Source organism: Cryptomeria japonica, chromosome 5, assembly GCF_030272615.1.
Source record: "Cryptomeria japonica chromosome 5, Sugi_1.0, whole genome shotgun sequence".
NCBI classification, from domain to species: domain Eukaryota; kingdom Viridiplantae; phylum Streptophyta; class Pinopsida; order Cupressales; family Cupressaceae; genus Cryptomeria; species Cryptomeria japonica.
In genome coordinates this window covers 561,946,160-561,965,933 of record NC_081409.1, presented here as the reverse complement: position 1 = coordinate 561,965,933, position 19,774 = coordinate 561,946,160, and positions in this window count along the sequence as shown.

Sequence of the window (19,774 nt, the reverse complement as noted above, 5' to 3'; positions counted from 1 at the left end):
TTTTGGATAAGAACACACCATTGATATAGGTGTTGATGGAAATGCTAGTTGAAGATGTTGTTAAGTTGGGAGAAAATGAAATTCTCAAAACATTCAAGAACATATGGGATAAAATATTGTTCGGCCCACATAGATATAATAGTTCACAAATTTTGAAAGACATGGGCCATATTGAGAGCATTATAAGAGAATGTGATGAAAAGGCAGTCTTGGATGATCAGAATGAAATTCCCTTGAGGATTGAGCATTGCATCTTAGAACACAATTTGTCCACTGTCAAGGATATTGAAGATGAAGAAATGACTCAAGTGTTGTCGGGTCTCCAAAAGTATCTAGAAGCTAATAAGAAGCTCATGGACTGAGTTGACTAATGTTGAGTTGTCATTGTTTTGTCTTTTACTAAAAAGTTCATTATAAAAATGAACTATGCTCTCATTTTGTACAAGTTTGAGAATTTTAGATTTCGTATTAGCTCTATATATCCAGAGGCTTTGCTTCTTGATTCTCTTATGTCCTAGTTGTCATGGTGATGTCTTTTATTTGCAAACTATTGTAGTAATAAAGTATGAAGGTCAATTGATGAAGCATATTTGACTCCAATTCATTATTTTTGGTAAATAAGTATATAATTCTATACAGTCACTCTGGTGTGTCATGTTATTTTCTATCAATTACAATTTCTTTAAATGATCACACAATATTATGAATAATTTTGAAATTTTTGGTTATTCATAAGGTTGTTCTTCATTATCGCAATTTGTTTCAGAAAGACATTGTGCCATGGAACTACCCATAGATAAAAAAAATTATTTCACTGTAGTTGTTTAATGATTTTGTTTGTTTGAGAAAATTAGCCTTCTTAACTACTCCAAATTATGAAAGAACTCATTGATTTTGAAGGCATTTATTTGGAATCCCCTCATATAATAGTTGATGTGTGTTTACTGAGTCAGAACCGCAAGGTCTACACAAGATGTCCTGAGCCTTGGGATAGATTTTCTCTATCTTTCAAGAAAATAAACCTAACCAAAAGGTGAAAGTTTATCTCTAGTGAGTCAAGTTGTCACAGATAGCAACAAATCCATAGTTTTGCATCCAGGGCCTACTATTATCGAGATTCCAGCTAACAAAGGATCATTTTTATCTCAAACTCTTGAGAATTGAGATAAAGAGAATTCCAACGTCAAAGAAATAAAACAAATTATTGAAATGTTGAGTAAATTGACAACAAAGGTGCCTTACTTGAGAAATCAAACCTATAATAATAGGAGTGTAGAACAAGGAAATTTTAATCCACAGTCAAGGTTTAATGTAAATAGGTCCCCCAAACCATGGAATGCCAAGCCTAATAATGGAGGAATAGTTTTTCATCTGGATAATCCTCCTGTAGGGGATAGAAACCAACCAACAAGGGTTAATTTAGTTAAATGTTCTCTAAGTAATTGGTGTAGGATTCATAATACTGGCATCCATACTGAGAAGGATTGTCTGCAGTTCAAAATTGCTACTGATATTTTTTAGTCTAAGGTAATTTCTTTACTACACATGGAGGAACCTAGTGAACCTAATGTTTGCAGAGAAATAGTTCCTACAAGTTATGACACTGCTCTGCTACTATAAAGATTTGTGAAATCTGAAAGACTAGCTAGTCCCAAAATTGTATCTCGAAGAACCACTGACAATGTCAAATACTCTGGATTAGTGGTAGAATCTTATGTGTTTCCATTTTAGTGAGAGGAATCCTATGAGTTAGAGATTGATGATAAATATACCACTCAATAGTTCAAGAAAGGGAATACTTACAATCTAAGAAGCAAGTCATATAACAAAAATAGGGAACCACTTACCACCTCTATACCTCCTAATAATTATCAAATGCCTCTTGATCCTTAGGCTAGTAAAATACTTGAACCACCTAAGGATAATGATTCCTATAAAGAGATTAAGGTATCTAAAACTACCAAAATGGAAACTCAATCTAGCAGTGGTAGTGCTGATCAATTAATAAGTTACCTAGCAGAAGAAATAAAGAAAGTGAAAGTTAACCTATCCTTGACTCAACTGTTAAAAACCCCTATTATTAAAAGTGTTTTCTTTAAAGGGCTTAAAGAACAAGTAGAAAGAGAAAATGTAGAAGGGAGAGAAAAGGGGAATAAATCCAAAGAGAAAGAAATTATGCCCGCAACCGAAGCACATGTCACTATCTATAAAGGAAAAACTGAAGTCCTACCCTTGTTTTTAATACTTAAATTGTTCAGTAAAAATCTCCATAATTGTTTGATTGATTCAGGAAAGTCTACTAATATTATGCCTCTAGCAGTATTTCAAGAATTAGGACTTACTTTTTCTAGGTCAAACATAAAAGTAACTCAATTGGACCAGACAAAAGTAAATGTTATTGGAGAATTAACGAATATCCATATGCAGTTAGCCTCTGATCCTAGAATACAAGATTTTATGGACATCCAAGATGTTGATATACTAGTTCAATATGGACTATTGTTAAGCAGAGTCTTGTTAAGGATGTTAAATGGATATATGCATGTTTTCATGAAGGATTGCGCCTATGATGCTAAGTATGAAACTCACCAATCCTGTGAAACATGGAAACACCTTCGAGCCTGTGGGTTTCTCAAAGTGAAGGTGAATCTCCAGATTATAGGCCAGCTTCCTTTTTGACGAATCTCCTGTAATTTTATTTTTGTAGTAAAAGGGATAAAGAGCTTGCATGTAATGAAAAATCTATCCTAATGGAGGTGATACACCAAATAATGATACAGTTCAACTTGCTATCCTAAAAATATTACCATTTGCAATAAAGAAATAATTTATCTCACAAATCAAATAAGATCATGAAATTCATAAATATTTCATGTGAAGGTTCGAAGTTACCCAATTTTGCATGAAAGAAAAGTAATTTTTCACAACATGCAATAATTGAAAACCAAATGAACACAACCCACAACTTGAATTTGCAATGAAATCTTCCTATTTCTGCAAAGCATAAACAAGATAGAGCAAAGGATTCTAAAAATCACAATAACTCTATCAAATCATTCATCTGACAATGGAGAACCAAAAATAATTGACAAGGAAACTATACTCTCTATTGCACAATGAAAAAATAATTTCTATTACAATGCTTAAAATTGATAAAGTGTTGATCTACAATGGTTTTTGTTGTATGTGTAAGCAAAAAGAAAGAACTAGGAACAATAATGAAGAAGAGAAGTCAATATAAAGAAAACAAGATCCTAAAAATAGTGAGATAAACATAGCATGTACAAACTCTCCTTCAATAAACCCTAATATGAAGATCTGCATTAGAAAAAGCCTTGGGTGGATTTCCCCAAAATGGCATAAAAAAATCATGTGAAACACTGCCAATAATAGCCTCCATAGCTAAAAATAAGTCCCCCACTGATAGTGCATGAAAAAGACTCCCTCTGTTGTAGATAGAAATTCATGATAGTGAAGCCAAAAATAGCTAATGAAGAAAAATATTCCCCCTCTGTTGAACTCAAAGTAATCCTATTTTAACATTTTAAATATAAAACAATTTGTTTTATATTTAAAGTGCTAGAATAGATTACTTATTTTGATATATTCAAATTTATAATTTAATATACATTTACTAAGATTTTTTATAAAATAAATCTTAATAAACTAATATTAAATTATAATTACAATTTAGTATCTGAATATCTTGAGTATCTATTATAATTTAATATATACTAATTTAAGATTTTGTTATGACTGAAATCTTAAATTAATATATATTAAATATAATATGAAATGATCAAAAGAATAAAAGAAACTATAGTTCTTTTATGGCCCTTATACACATGGGCTTACAAAAGGCTAGGTTGCATGACAAAACAAATCATGACCCTGACACCACCAATACATGCATATGAATTTGTTTTCTTTAAAAACAAATAAAAGAAAGCCCTAATTATAGGGCATATAGACAAAAGAAGCTTCGAACCATAATAGATTTTTATTCTTCATTTTGTCTTCTCGAAGACTCTCAATTTGGCTATCATGCACATTTGTTGAAATTCGAGCAAGGAATTTGACAGGGGCTTCAACTAGGGCTGAACTTTTCTTATTCTGGGGTTTTGCATGGTATATGCATGGTATGTGCTTCTTTTTCTTCTCATCCTTGTTTTTTTCTTCTTTGTGTAGGAAAATATGCATCTGTTTAGGATTTTTTTTTTTAAACTGAATTTACACAATAACTCTTGGATGTTATTCCTGTGACCCTTTTCTTTTTTATATTCATGCGACAGCTTTGCTTTAATTGGAAACCCTAGTTTAGTTTCATCTTTTCTCTCTATTTTCCTTGCTCCATGCATGGACTTGGAGTTTTTCTTGAAGCTGGATGTAACTGTGGTCTAGACTGCTAGGTTCATGTTTGCATTTGCATCAACTAAATCACATTAAGATATTTTCAATTATTCACTATATTTTTTTGTTGCACTTTTGAGCTGGGAGTGCACTTTATACTATCTTGGAAAGGGTTTGATACCTTTCATGGGTACCATCATATTCTTGACTGTTCTCTTTGATATAGGGTTTGTGCTTTTGGATGCCGAAACTATTAATGAGCCTCCTTGTTTCTGAACCTCACTATATATACATTCCTGTGCACTATATTTTACATGATGATCTATACCCTGTGAATAAGAACTGCTCTCAAACCTCTTGTTGTCATGTAGAGTCCTTTTATCTTTAATTTTGTAACTTTTGTCATCTTTCTATTTCAATCATAATTCTTGGCAATGAGGTTACAAACTACTATTGTGACTTAGGACAGTCACTTCCCTTTGAGAACCATGATGATTGATGGTATATGAATTGTTCTTTGTTATTCTTCTATTTTCATTATCTATATTGACTTTATCTTCTAATTTTTCACTTAACAATATACTTTTTTATAGTGGCTCCTTATTCTATGGGCAATCACTAAGGAATGCTTTTAACTGTATCCTTTTACCTATGACAATTTACCAATCACTGCCTTTATAGAATGCTTTCTCTTTGATGAATGAAGCCACTATCATTATTATTCATAATATGCACATGGTAGTATATAGCTCTACATATATTCATTTTTTGAACAACATATTAGGATCATTGTATTGTGGGATTGAAGACTGTTCTTTGCTTAAACATATGGTCTCAAATTTTGGACTGTGTATTAGTCCTTTTCTATTTTGGGAAAGTCCATTGCTTTCATTCTTACTATCTGTTAGATTCGATTGTTCATTACTATTGCTAGGATATGTTGTTGTCATTGATGTCAACATATTGATTGCGGTGAGTTTGGGAAGAGTTTTTATCAGTTTTATAGTTTGGTTGTGTTGATCACTATTTTGTAGAATCTGATATTCCCTCTGGTATATTCTAGTATGATCAGATCTTGTGCTGAGACTTTGGATTATTGTTTGGGATGATCTTGTGTATCTTCATTTTAGATGGTTTCTGATTTGGTGCTTCGAAAGTTATCTTTCCTTGTGATAGTTGCTGATTGGCTATGTTCTTGAGCTTTGAGATGTTGACCGATGAATATTTGAAAAGAGGTGTTGGTGGAATTGTTCTAGATGATTCTAACATGCTTGTTGGTGTTTCCTAGTTGTTTCCTATATGTTTTGGCAATCCGCATTTATCATTGTGCGAGTTTTTGGTGATTTTTATGAACTGGTGATGATTTGTGTGTTATGCAGTATTTTTGGTGGTGTAGCATGTTGCAATTGATCTTGGCGGAATTTCCGATGGTGTTGTGTGTTTGGTAATTTGAATTAGGTCCATTCTATGTAATGTTGTAGTGTCATAAAATTGCAACCCTAGCAATTTTTTACCACATTAGGGTCCTCACGCATGCAAAATTGAATTCCCTAGCCTAATCGAAGGCTGGAGACTGCTCAACCCCCAAAAATTGCATCTCCCTTGCCCTCTGCACTGCCTAACCTGCATCATGTCCTACAAAAAAAGGGCAAGATAGGGGCATGGTGCCCCTATCCCTTGCCCTATTTTGGGGCAGGACCCTTCCTAAGTCTGTATTGAAGGTTGTGCAATGAGCAGGAAAACTTCCCTGATGTCGGCCTGTGATGAAAATCAATTTTATTAACCCTAATTGAGAAGTATAAAAGTTGCATTTTCCCTCTCATTTTCATGAGTTCAATAAGGTGAAAATTTTCAATCAAGTGTTCAAGAGAATTCAAGAATCCCTTTCAAGCATTGAGCATTTCAAGTCTCCCTTCAAGGCTAGGTGTTGCATTCAAGTCAAGGATTTGGTGCAGGAGCACCTATTCAAGGTCAAGGTCATGGGTCATTTTTGTGTGTAATTGGGTCTATTATTGTCTCTAAGGTCATTTTTGTGTCATTAAAGTGTAATGAGTCCTTTTGATATAATGGTAAGCATGATGTAACTCATTTGTAACAAGTTGCTCAAGTTGTGCAACAGGGTCCTAATATGGTCAAGGAGGTCAATCTTGTGTAAAAGAGTCATGAAAGGCTAAAAATGATGTAAACTTATGTTTTTAGTCCATTACAAGGTGTTCAAAGTGTCTAAGTGAAGTTTAGAGGTCATTTTTTCTAAAATGTGAAAGTTGTCAATTATGTAAAATATTGTCAAGCAACAAACCATGTTCTAAAAGTTGCAAACCAAGGATGTAATTGGTCTTGGGTAGTTGTAACTTCCATATGGATGTGTGAAGGTTATAAAATCTATCGTTTGGTCGAATCCAATGGGGGTGTGTATGATTGGAGGAAGGAAATGAATAACATTTGAAGTTTTTACACATTCCACATTATTTTTTGGGTATTACAATATGATCATTCATGTTTTTATTTATAAAAAAACCTTTATATCCATTGGAAATATATTGGATATGATAATGACATGATTTAACTTTTTTTTCCTTTTGGTTTCATTTTTCAACCACTTTGAAGCAAGTTATGCACGTTTTGGTGAAAACTGTCAAAACCCTCAATGAGGGTTACTAGTTTAAAAAAAAAATGCTATAAGATGGATTGAACCATTGGATCTTTCAATAAATTTTATTTAAGGTTTGTATTGAGGTTATCTAAAGGTCTACCAAAGATATTTTCTAAATTTTTCCATTTGCAAAAGATATTAATGACTGTTCTTCTACATTTTATTGTGAAAATCAGACAAATTAAGATTTGGGATAGTGATAGGTTGGTTTGTTCACTTTGTTGTAAGGGGATATCTCTATGTTTATGAATATTTGAAGGCACTATTACTTTTTTTTTTTGATGTAGATACACCCCTCTTGATGTGATTTGGAACTTGTTGGAAGAGATCAACAAAAGACCTTTATGTTGACTATCACAATTAGGACAGTATTTCAGTCATAAAGAATGGAAGATTGTTTGTCTTATTTTCCATTTGGACTCACAAGAACTTAAAGGATTGGTGATAGTTATATATGGATGGGGTGACTTATCAATTGGGAATATTTTAATGTTTGTAGTTGGTAGATTTCTTGTACTTTGCTGATCACAAGTTGAAGTTGTCATGATGACACATGTTGTAGGTTTTGAAGGATTATGAACTTGTTATTGTTGGACAAATTTGGAGCATGAAATTGATAGAGTAAATGGACTCTTGGAGGATAAGAGATTTATATGGTAAAATGTGAGGGTAATGGTTTTCCATTGGATGGATCTTATGTTGAGTTTTTGATCTTGCATTAAGTTGAGGATTGATTGTGGATTGGTTTGACATTGATGAATTAGTTGATTGAAGAATGTTAACTTTGTTAGATGCCTCAAACCTATTGAGTTGGATGTTGTTTTGGGTCATTGAGAACCCTAAGGAAGGATTCCCAAGACTGACTTGGGAATGGATGGTTTGTTTCATGATGCTCTACATCAGGATTCAACCATTGAAGAGGAGATTTATTTCAACATTCAACTTCATACAAGCATTTCTATCAACATTTCTATCACAACCTCCCTTGAGGTGATTTACATTTCAGTCTTTCATTTACATTTACTTGCAAGTACTTTCTCTCATTACTTGGTTAATTACAAAACTAGGGTTTGACCTGAAGGCAAACCCCCAATCCCAATCCCTTTTCCTCTCTTTTTTGTGTGTAGGTTGCAGGTGTGCATGTGTACTTTCAGATTTGGACTCCATTTGCAGATGCGGAAAAACCCTTTTTGTTTTGCAGATTTTTCAGAGGATCATGTACACTTTCGCCATGGTCTGGGAAACTTTTACTCAAATTCACAGGGCGGCTTTGTTTGACAAATTACTGCCAAATCCAGGTGCATAACTTCATCCCACACTTTGATCTTGAGTTATTATTAGTTCTTCGTCTCTTTTCACTTAGTCTTAATACATAATTCAATCAATTCCTTTCCATTCTGAGTAGAAGAGGGGATTGACTTATCATTCTCATTTCATTCAAAATTCTATCTTATTCTTTGGAGGTTGAATCTAGTGAATTCTCTCCCCTCTTCCAATGTAATGCATGAAAAGTGTTTAAAGGGAAATCCGTAGTGAAACTCTCATCTCTCTTTGGAGGGAAAGAGTAGCTTTCCTCTTGATCTCTCATTCACACATTTTTCACCCACCATTACATTTTGGTGAACCCGACATCTTTCATGCTTTCCTTTGAGTACATTTGCATATTTTTCACTTACAAGTTTAATTTTTCTACAAACTTAGTGGTTCATTCATTCAAAACCCTAGTTTTTTAAAAATTGAAATTGAACTTGTGATTCGTAAAAATTGCTTATGGTTATCTTAGATCTGAAAAAAAAATTGTTTGTCAAATTCAATTTCCTCATTGTCTTGTTCAATTTGCAAATCAAATTTACAAAATTAAGTGGTTACTTGTTAAAACCATATTTTTCAAAAATCATCTTGAACTTTTGCAAAAATTGGATTTTCATTTAATTTTCAGATTTGTGATTATTCTCAGACTTGTTTTCATTCCTACAATTCAAAATTTCAATTTCCCTCCTTTTTCCCAAAATTCAAATTTCAAAATTAAGTGGTTAGGTCATAAAACCCTAATTTTCCAATTTAATTGGATTTTGTACAAATTTCAATCAATTTCATTCAAATTCAAATTTATATACATTTTCCAAGGTGTCCCTATCCATTACGTTTGACACTTTTCAAATTTGCAATTCAATTCCTCTTTTTCTTCAAAACCCTAATAGGGTCCTATTTTTAAATTTGAACCTTAATTTCACCCATCTAGAAATCATAAAATTCGCTAATTTTTTGGAGTTAGATTTGAAATCATCATAATATTCATCCTTGAAATTTTCAAAAAAAGTTGGTCAGACCATGTGCATTATAGCCACGGTCCTTGAATTTTTTCTCAAAATTTTGGGAGACTGTTATGACTATATTTAATAGCCTAAATCCAGAAGATTGACTGATTCTATCAATTTTTGATCCCTCTAGAATCAAAAATACCTCCAAAATTCAACATTTCAAATTTCAAGAAATTTTTTTAAATTAAGAGGTTAATTATAGTCTGCCCTAATTTTAAAAATTCTATTAATTTTAAATTAAGTGGTATCCCCTTGGCCCTAATTTTAAAATTCCAATTGTCTTTTTCTTTCTCCAACAAAGTTCAAATTGTGTAATCATTATTTTCTTAAATTTTGTATTACTCAATTTTGTAAGCTTTGTTCCTATACTTCAAAATTCAAAATTCAAATTTTCCCTCTAGTGCATGAGTTTTACGACTATTAGTCCTACCTATACTATCCCTGCTAGACGAAGAATTAGAATTAAGGCCTCCAAAGGTTTTAATTACTGAGGAGATGGAGCCTAATTTGGGCAACTTCTTTAATAAGGATCATGCTAATTCTTCTAATCCTAATCATGTGCCTATTTACCCCATTGATGAATCCCATGATGAAGAAGAAAATTTAACTAGGGTCTCTATAGATCAACTTTCCAAATTGGAAAATCAATTTGATAACTTTCAACAATGAATGTCCCAAGAATACCCTATTATTGAAGCTCTTCCATTAATTCAAGGCCTTAAGAACATGATTCAAAGTGATAAGAATGGAATTGATATATTACGTGGCATTGAACATATTGTTGATTTTAATGTCATGCCTATCAAGAGTTGTGCCGAAACCCTAGGTTATTCACAACCTTCAGCACAACTCAATCCTTTTATTCCTTTGACTACTCTTATGACTAGTATTCCTACTTTTACCTCCAACATCATGGCTACTTCAACTCAAAATGTCATCCCTACAACAATTAGTCATGGGGGCAATCCCTCTTCTTCATTAAATCCTCCATCTTTACCTATGTCTTCAATAAGTGTTCCTATTATCCCTCAACCAATCAATATGACACAAGGGGGTAATTCCTTTAACAACTTTGTTCCTCCTTTAAGTGTCCCTTTTCCTACCCAATAATCACCTATGCATACTTATCATAATATCCCACCACTTTATTCTCAGTCCATGCCTTCTTTCAATAACATCACACCACCTTCTCAATTAACTATGTGTTGGCATTGAGTTTTCATTAATGTCAACCGGTATTGCAGGTTACCAGTTGACAAAACCGGTATGAAGAAGATTGAATTGGCATAAGGAAGGTTAACATAAAGGCTTGTCAACCGGTATGGTGGAAGGCAAAACTTGTATGATGGTGTGACAGAAAAGCAAGTATTGAGATTGTCAGTAACATCACCGGTAAGACGTGATATGAAGTTGTGTGTTGGCATGACAAGTTGTAACCGGTATAAAGGTTGGTTGTTTGTTTGTGATAAAGAGGCAGAGTGAAAAAGAGATCACAAACCACTAAAGGTGAAGTTGTGCTACCTGTATAGTGTATACTACCGGTTGCAATAGGAGAAGGTCTCACCGATAAGGGCTTGTGTCGATATGAGTTTGTTGAATGTTCAAGTTTAAACCCTATGTTGGTGAGCTAAGTGTATGCTAATGTGATTCCACATGGAGCTGAGGTGACGAGAATGCAGAGGGCGATGAATTTTCTATCGACATGGTTGTTGGAGTAGTTAGTCAACATTAAATGAAACAACCACAAATCATGGGTCGATAATAGATTGATGCAGCTTGAGGAAGAATGCATGACAAAGAAAGATCAAGGAGTTATTGGCACCTAGATCAAAGAAAGGAAATCGGATTGCAAGAGGACCTCGAGAAGAAAACAGCTAGGTCATAAATGAGTCGACAAATTTCAAGGCCAGAAATCATGGTCGAGTTTTCTATTTTAGGCAAACATATCATGGACAGATGGAAAATGTGTAATGTCTTATTCCTCCAATGTAGGTATGCAATCCAAGATGGATCAGATAACATCTGATGCAGATTTGGTCGGTAGAAGGAAACCATAGCCACCCTCTATTTGATTTAGTTTTTTGGGGGAAAGCTTCAGTTTAAATGTGATGACCTAAGATTGATAGTGTCGTTGCTGAAGAGTGAAGGAGGGAGTGAAATTTCTCTTTGAGAGCCAAAGAGATAAACACTTGAAGTGTTTGTGAGTGAAGATTCTACCGGTAAGGAGAAGTAGGGTAAACCGGTGTAAGGAACAAACCGACAGAGTGAGTATAGAATGCAAAGGTGACAACTGAAAGAAGTAGTACCTGACAAATAGTGACCAAGTGTGATTTGAATTCAATAGAAAAGAGGGAGAGAAGATTAAGCAGAGTTAGAAGTAGCAAAAAGGCTAAGTTGTAGTTTGTGTTGAGTTGATGCAAACTGTTGGTTCCCAAAATGGACAACGGGTTTATACTGCTACGGGGAAGAGACCAAACTGATTTCCTCCAAATATCTATGGAGAGCCACTTCCAACTATCAATATCTATCAGGCTTGGACCAACAATAACAAGGATAGAGAGTCCTTCTATGCTTTAGGCTCTGTAGAACCAGGGAGGGTAATCCCTTTAGTAAGATATCCTACTCTCTGCAATGATACTCAAGAACTTACTGAAACAAAGTAGATTATCTCATAATAAGACTCGACAGAAAGGGAGAATTCTCAAGGATGGAAAATCCTTCAGCTATCCTCAACCTTAAGCTGGAGTATGAGAGAGGGTGAGACAACTTTTAGAAAATACATAAAACTTAAAAGATATTCTGATATTTATTAGATTCATTCTAAGAGATCATAAAGAAGATGAACAGGAAGCTGAAAACCTAATGAAACTTGCTATCGAATGCCAATTCCTTATTCATTTGGGTTACTGAGTACATGAAAAATGTTAATGAAAATCTAATAAAATATCATCTAATAGATGGTCTAGCCTAAAACAATACTGCCTTACAATATTGTTCTACTTATAATCCTTCATTTGAACTACTTATCAAATCCTATGACAAGTCTTATTTTCTCTGTAATCTCATTCAAGCATTCTAATTAACCCCTTGGACTAAAGCATTGAATAGAATAATACATACATCATAACTATGCAACAAACAAATGAAACCCTTGATCCCATTTGCTTAAAAGAAAATAAAATCACACACCGGAGAGTAAAGATTTGGAAAATATATTTGCATTAATATCATAAGCTATCTTTTATACGATGATATCCAACAAATTCAAGCATAAAAATGACCCACTTTGAAAAAGGGGAACCTGCAACTGTTCTATTACTTTTTTGCGCTACAAAATGACATTACAGTCCCTATTATTTCCTATGACTCTCTAGAACTACTTTGGACCTAACCCTGCAGAATTTTACAGAGATCTTTCTCAGAAAATTCAGACCCTAACTAATGGCCTTGAATTCCCTTTTATACAAAACAAGGGAATGGCAAGCTTCAGGCCATGAGACACTTGTTAGTAAAACTAAGCCTTAGAGGCTATACACAATTCTATTACAAATCACTCCTTATCCGCATGCTGGCACCCCTGATGAGGTGGAACCAAAATTTCCAACTAATTATTGGTAGAAACAAAAAAACTTGAGTCATGCCGACATCACCCAAACATTCCCAGATGGACCCTGAGATGCTCAGTCTATTCCATAGCATTTCTCTTCTTGAAAAGGAAAATAGATCCCGACATGAAACAAGACTTTCCCCCCAAATTAAAGGAAAATATCTGACCTTTATGCCCCGAATCAGAGAAAATGGAAAGAGGATCTCGGGGGTAAACAAGATTTGTTGAGAAGGCATTGCAGCTTCTATGTTGTTGCAGAGATGACTGGCTTCCATTCCTCCCATGAACAAATCCTTCTTTGAGTTCCCCATGAGCTCCCTCTTGGAACACTCTACCAACAAAAGGCAATGTAAGAGGGGGGAATAGGCCTGGGTGACTTTTCTTGAAAAGAAAAGGATTTCACACCCCCTCTGGCAATCCCCTGATCTTTCACATCCCCTCTGGCAATCCCCTAATCTTTTACATCCCCTCTGGCAATAAACAACATCATACTAGAGAAAGATCATCCATCCAGTGTCACAAAAAATGCAATGACTCCATTCATAATTTTGTCCGAACACCATCCTTTCACTGATAAAGAACTATTCTAAAAAAAATGAAGAAACTTGTATTTGTTTCTACCCATTTTATCATCTTCCTAGTGAATTTATAACTAGAAATTTCCTTCAATGTGGTGGTGCTAATCCATTTGAAAATCATCATCATCCTGACATCTTTTGTTTACCTTGTCAGCTATGGATTTCAGCTATCATGCCTACAACTTGATGCATCACCATTTTCTTGGCCATCACTCCATTGCCACCTGCATGTGTTCACCTTACGTGAATGATTTTATTTTGATCTTATTCCTTTTTTTAGTGTATAATCTCCTTCTTTAGGATCTTAGCCAACAGACAAATCTCTACATTCATCAGAGATCTCATGATCCATCACACTTGAACTGGAAGCTTATCCAAATCCTTTCACATCTCTAGGGTATCATCTTTGACTGTCTAATCGATCCTGAATTGACAAGTTTGAATCCCATTCACTCGGCTTTTTTCTCGCAAGCTATGACCAGTGCCTCCAAAATCCATCCCAACTCCTCATTTGAAACTCAACCGAAAATCCTGACTGAATAGTGCCATATCATCCTTTGACCAAGCTCTGTCAGCAACCTCTTTGTAGGTCTTCTTGATCAGCCTGGGACACATGGCATCATCTCATGATGTTGTGGTCTATAATCTCCCTGTAGCTTCCATCGCAGGAAAAGGAGGGCCATACGATCTATTCAATCTTTACCACTTTGCATACTATCCATTAACTCTTTCACGACTTAAAATTTGAGCACCTTTTACCTCAGGACAAAACATCTTCATTCATTCTGAGCACATGCAAATTGATGAGACTGTTAGTAGATCGACCTTTACCGCTCGCGAACCGGTATCACAATGCTTTTGACCGGTTATGCTACTAATCCTGCCGGTTTCTGCCGATAACATGCAACACAATCTCTTGATGCTGCAGTCATTAAAATCCTCACATCTTTGATCATGGGGAAGTGCTAGCCATTGGATCTATCCTATCTTTAGCAAATGGTCAGAGTATTCAAGACCTTTCGGACTTAGGAAAAATACAAGCATGGGCACAAATATTATAAAAGGGATCGGTAATATGAATATTGTGTGCTTGACTTAGGGAAATTATGATTTCATGAACTAGTTGATCAATACTTTCACTAATACATTTGACCTAAAATTCCGGCAGAGGTTTCTGACAAAGAAGGTATATTGTGACTAAATTTTTGAAAAAATGCTCGAATTCATCGGAATTCCAATGATAATTCCACATTTGGTTTCAATGGAGAAGGAATTGGCAATGAAATTTGTGTTTTTTGAGAAAAAGTGCCCACATTCATCGAAATTCTGACGACCGTGGGCATTACTTAAAAAAAAAGAGCAAGTAATTTGATAAATCATTAATCTCGCCTAGACTTTGTCTCGTCGACCTCTAGCATCCACAAAGACATTGGGCATTGCAAGGAGGGAAACAGAATGTTCTGGATTGAGGTCACCCAGGATAGGTAGATAGGGCCTCCATAGCTGGGGGTGGGGGGTGCCACCAAGATCCGGTTGAAGAAAAAAGGTAGGGTAATCAACCAATTCATTCACAGGATGTTTTCTCAACTAAAAATCTTCTATTAAGTTGGCAATTCACTTTTAGAGTGAATAATAAAATTTTAATGAATTGCTAAACTATAAATGCTAATCCTAAAACTTTGATAGTGAAAAATTAGACTTTACTTCAAAGATATTTATTCAATTTGCAAATGAATTTTGATTAAAACATGAATAAGATAAATTAGGGTTTTCTAAATTTTTTCAATTAAAACCATTTCAAAATCTTGATTTATGTCCAAAATTTGATAAAATTGAACTTGGATCTAATAAAAATGATCAAAAAAGATGTCAAAATTAGACCTACAAGAAATTAATGATAATAACTTACAAATCTGATGCCCAAAATCTGTTGTTCACTGATTAAAATTATGCTCCAAAAATTGTTATGTTTGTGACAATGTGTTGAAATTGCTTGATGTAGTGATGAAATTGTTTGAATTTTACACAGGAGGTTGCATTTGTCTTGGTTGATGATGAAGTTGTATCCTTCTTATAATGAATTTTACTACTCATATATTCTTTTTCCCTAGCTCATATTCATTGTCTGGTAGAAAAAGAGATAAATAAGATTGAATTGGATGGTTGATCAAATGAAATGATCAATTATCCTCTTTCTTGTCTTTCTTTCTCCTTGAGTGGTGCACCCTTGTGATAGCTGACTTGCTTTAACAAACAAAATATTTTATCCCTTCTCCTTGAGCGGTGTACCCTTATGATAGCCGACTTAGCTTTTGATATGTTTATTATTTAAAAAATAGAATTTTCAACAGTTGTGCTTGAATATGATTCTCCTTTTAGATCCATGTCAGCCTTCATTTCCTTTTAGTTGGCGCCAAGTTCTTTTAATGGTCATCATAGTCTTTGAAGGTCAAAGTGCAATTTTGATCTTTTTTGTTCAACACTTCTTTTGTGGGTGGGCCCTCCTTGATCCTAGGTGGCACTGACATACATTAGCCATATGCTTGTCGATGTTTTGGAAGGGAGGATAAGTGTACTATGATAGAAAGGGGGTATAAAATGGAAGTTGAGAGGTATAAGGTTATGCGGTGTGGGTTAGGATAAGATAGGGAGGTAAGTGATGAAGGATATAATGGTGAAAGAGTAAGTTAGGATATGTTAGGGGTTTGGAAGGTAAGAAAGTGAAGGGGGGAGATAAAAGGATGTGAAGGATGGAATGGGGTTAGGTAGGTGAAGTAAAAGTAAATGTGTATGAGGTTAAGGTTTAGGATAGGATGTAGGAAAGTGAAGGAGGTTAAGAGAGGGGATATGAAAGGTAGATTGAAGGTAATAATGATATGAAGTGAGGTAAAGGTTATAAGGTGTGGGTTAGAAAATAGGCTATAGGAAATGGAAGGAAGAGTAGATAAACAAAAGAGAAAGTCATTTGATAAATCATTAATCCCACCTAGACTTTGTCCTATCAACCTCTGGCATCCACAAAGACATTGGGCATTACAAGAGGGAAATAGAATGTTCTGGATTGAGGTCACCCAGGATAGGTAGATAGGGCCTCCATACCTAGAGGTGGGGGGTGCTGCCAAGATCCGGTTGAAGAAAAAAGGTAGGGTGATCAACCAATTCATTCAGAGGTCTCATTTGATTATCTGCCAAATTATATAAGATGTTTCAATATCTTTAATTTGTTGTCTATGTTGTATTCAATTTAAATTGTGAGCTAGGTTTTCTTTTAAGTTTCTTGTGGATGAAAATGTTCAATAGTTTGAATTTAATGTTCTTCATATCTTATTGAAAAGACAAAAACAAAATGTACTCTTCTCTGGGCTTTCTTTCTTTAGGTATTTTATTCTTCCAAACTTTCCTGCAATTGGTTTACGGATCTGCATATCTCAGGTGATGTTTTTAGAAGTTAAGTACCTGGGTACTTCTTGTTTTGGATTGGTTGATATTCTATAAGTATAAATATATTCATGAGTCCTTATATAGTTGTTGGTTTTTTATTTGGGTATGACTTTAATCTAAACAGTCGGTAGTTGGGCTCTTTATATTGAGTGGTTGGCAAAAAAAATAAAAATTGTTTTCTTTCACTAGAAAATTTGGGTTGAATTTAACATGAACTTAATTTGGGATTATATGATGCCACACACAATGAGGATGAACCATCCATCCCGTAGTGCTTTAAGAGGCTCCATTCACATGAGGGACAAGAAGAGTCATATCACTTTGAGAGTTTTAACCAAGATGAGTAGCTTGAGTATGGACCTCAAATCTTACAAGCCTTATAGAATTTGATAGGTGTGATACAGGATTGGTTTTCACCCACAATAGAGACACCTCATGAGGATCCACTTGTAGTATAGGAGCATATACTTGCATCTTGGGAGCTTATTAGGATTTCACCTTGAATTTGGGAAATACACATAGAGGAGATAGAAGATTGATCAATACACATTACCTAGCCTCATCATGCATAAATACAATAGGTATAGACTATAGCAAGCATATATCATGAGCCAAAGGATCATATTCGAGTGTTTCTTCATCTCCAATCCTCTACATTTTTAAGATCCACAAATGGGGTTGAGGCTAAGTCTTGGTTACTTAGCTTGGACTTATTCTTTGGGTTGCATCTATATGTGAGCAGCCTAAAGGCATAATTTGTAATGCAATTTTTGAGAGGACTTTCTTCCACTTTGTGGTACTGGGAGGATAAAATTCACCAACTCACATTGGAAACCCTCTCATGGGATACCATTTTGGAGTGCTTCAAAGTGTGTTCTATTTCAAAATATTTTTGACATAGATGCATACATGAGTTTCACAATTTACATAATGAGGTTTCATAGTGGCTCAACATGAGAGTTAGCTTTTGGAGTTCTTGTAGTTTGTAGATTACATTCAAGACAAGTTACTTGTCAATTATTTCATTAGGGGTGGAAAGCCCAAAATTTTAGTTTTCCTACACATGGCCAATCCAAATGACTTTAGGGTTGCTAGGGCAAAGTCTCTTATGGAAAAGGAGGTACATGGGAGGACACAAGAGGCATGAGAGAATTGTGTAACCTTGATCAAGGGACTAAAGTGTCCATAGGCCTCCCCATCCTTCAAAGGAGAATTTAGACTTACTATAGGATTTCAAGGAAAAACCCAATAGTATCAATATTAGGGACAAAGTTCTAGAGCATAGTAGGGGCCATGTGGTAGTCACATGTGACCATCATCGACACAAGGATATTTTAGGTATGAGAGACTATAGGGCTATCAAGCTAGGCCTTCTATGACTCAAAAACCTTTTAGGGGAGAATCTAGTGTTTTTAGTAGTTAGGATCTTCTAATTATGGTGGGGCCTAGACAACATAGGGTTATATGAGAGGCACATGTTATGTATATGTTAGTATCAGACAAAGAGTACCCACAAGGTTTTAGAGTAGGTAGACACCATCCTAGGATGTCAAAGTAGATAGTTGATATGTGGGTCTTTTCCCTCCCAACCACTCAACATATACCACCATAGGTCTTTACCCTCCCAACCACCCAAAGGTCAAAGGAAGATTCACTCCTGCAACACTCACTTTTTGTGACAATCTCAAGCACTTAGGATAGTCACTCCTTCCATGGTCATTCTTCTTCAAAACACTCTCTAACATTAATTATGATGATAGTGTACCTCCTTAAACCTTCCACCAACACCAAACTCAATACCAAACTCTTTCCCAATCTCGCTAATGGACTAACTCAACTCACTATCAAATTGTGACAGTCAATGCAAGGTTTAATACAATAGTTAGGATCTTATAATTATGGTGGGGCCTAGCCAACATAGGGTTATATGAGAGGCACATGTTATGTATATGTTAGTATCAGACAGAGAGTGTCCACAAGGTTTTAGAGTAGGTGGACACCATCCTAGGATGTCAAAACAGATAGCTGATATGTGGGTCTTTACCCTCCCAACCACTCAACATATACCACCATAGGTCTTTACCCTCCCAACCACCCAAAGGTCAAAGGAAGATTCACTACTGCAACACTCACTTTTTGTGACAGTCTCAAGGACTTGGGATAGTCGCTCCTTTCATGGCCATTCTTCTTTACAACACTCTCTAACATTAATTATGATGATAGTGTACCTCCTTAAACCTTCCACCAATACCAAACTCAATACCAAACTCTTTCCCAATCTTGACTAATCTAGACTTGTAGCAGACCTTATCAATTTTCTATTTTTTCATAAAGATTTTGAAGATGATCCTCACTATTTTATATCATTGACTATGCTCTGAATTTGATTGCATCCTACATTGTTCACTATAGCCACAGATCATCATCTTCATGCAACAGTGACATTTTATCAAAAATACTATCATTATTCATCTTGTATGCTCTCTAAACTTTGGCATTAAGGTTGTCCTATGCATTATCACATGACTATTTTTTCTTGTTCTTAGGGTTGCCTATTGCTCTAAACATGATTAGGATTTTTCACTATGTTGACTACCACCTTTAATGGACTTCCATCATGAATACTTATGACTATTTCCCTCTTTGACTGTCACAAGATGACTAAAATGTTTGCAAAGGTGACTAGATCTATTCATGTGAGTTCTCTTCATAACATTGGTAATTGTCATACTTTGATTGTAAGGATACCACCTTACCTCTTTATGTCTTGACATGATTCTTTGTTCACATAGTTATATTTTTGTCATAAAACCTTGTTTCCTCA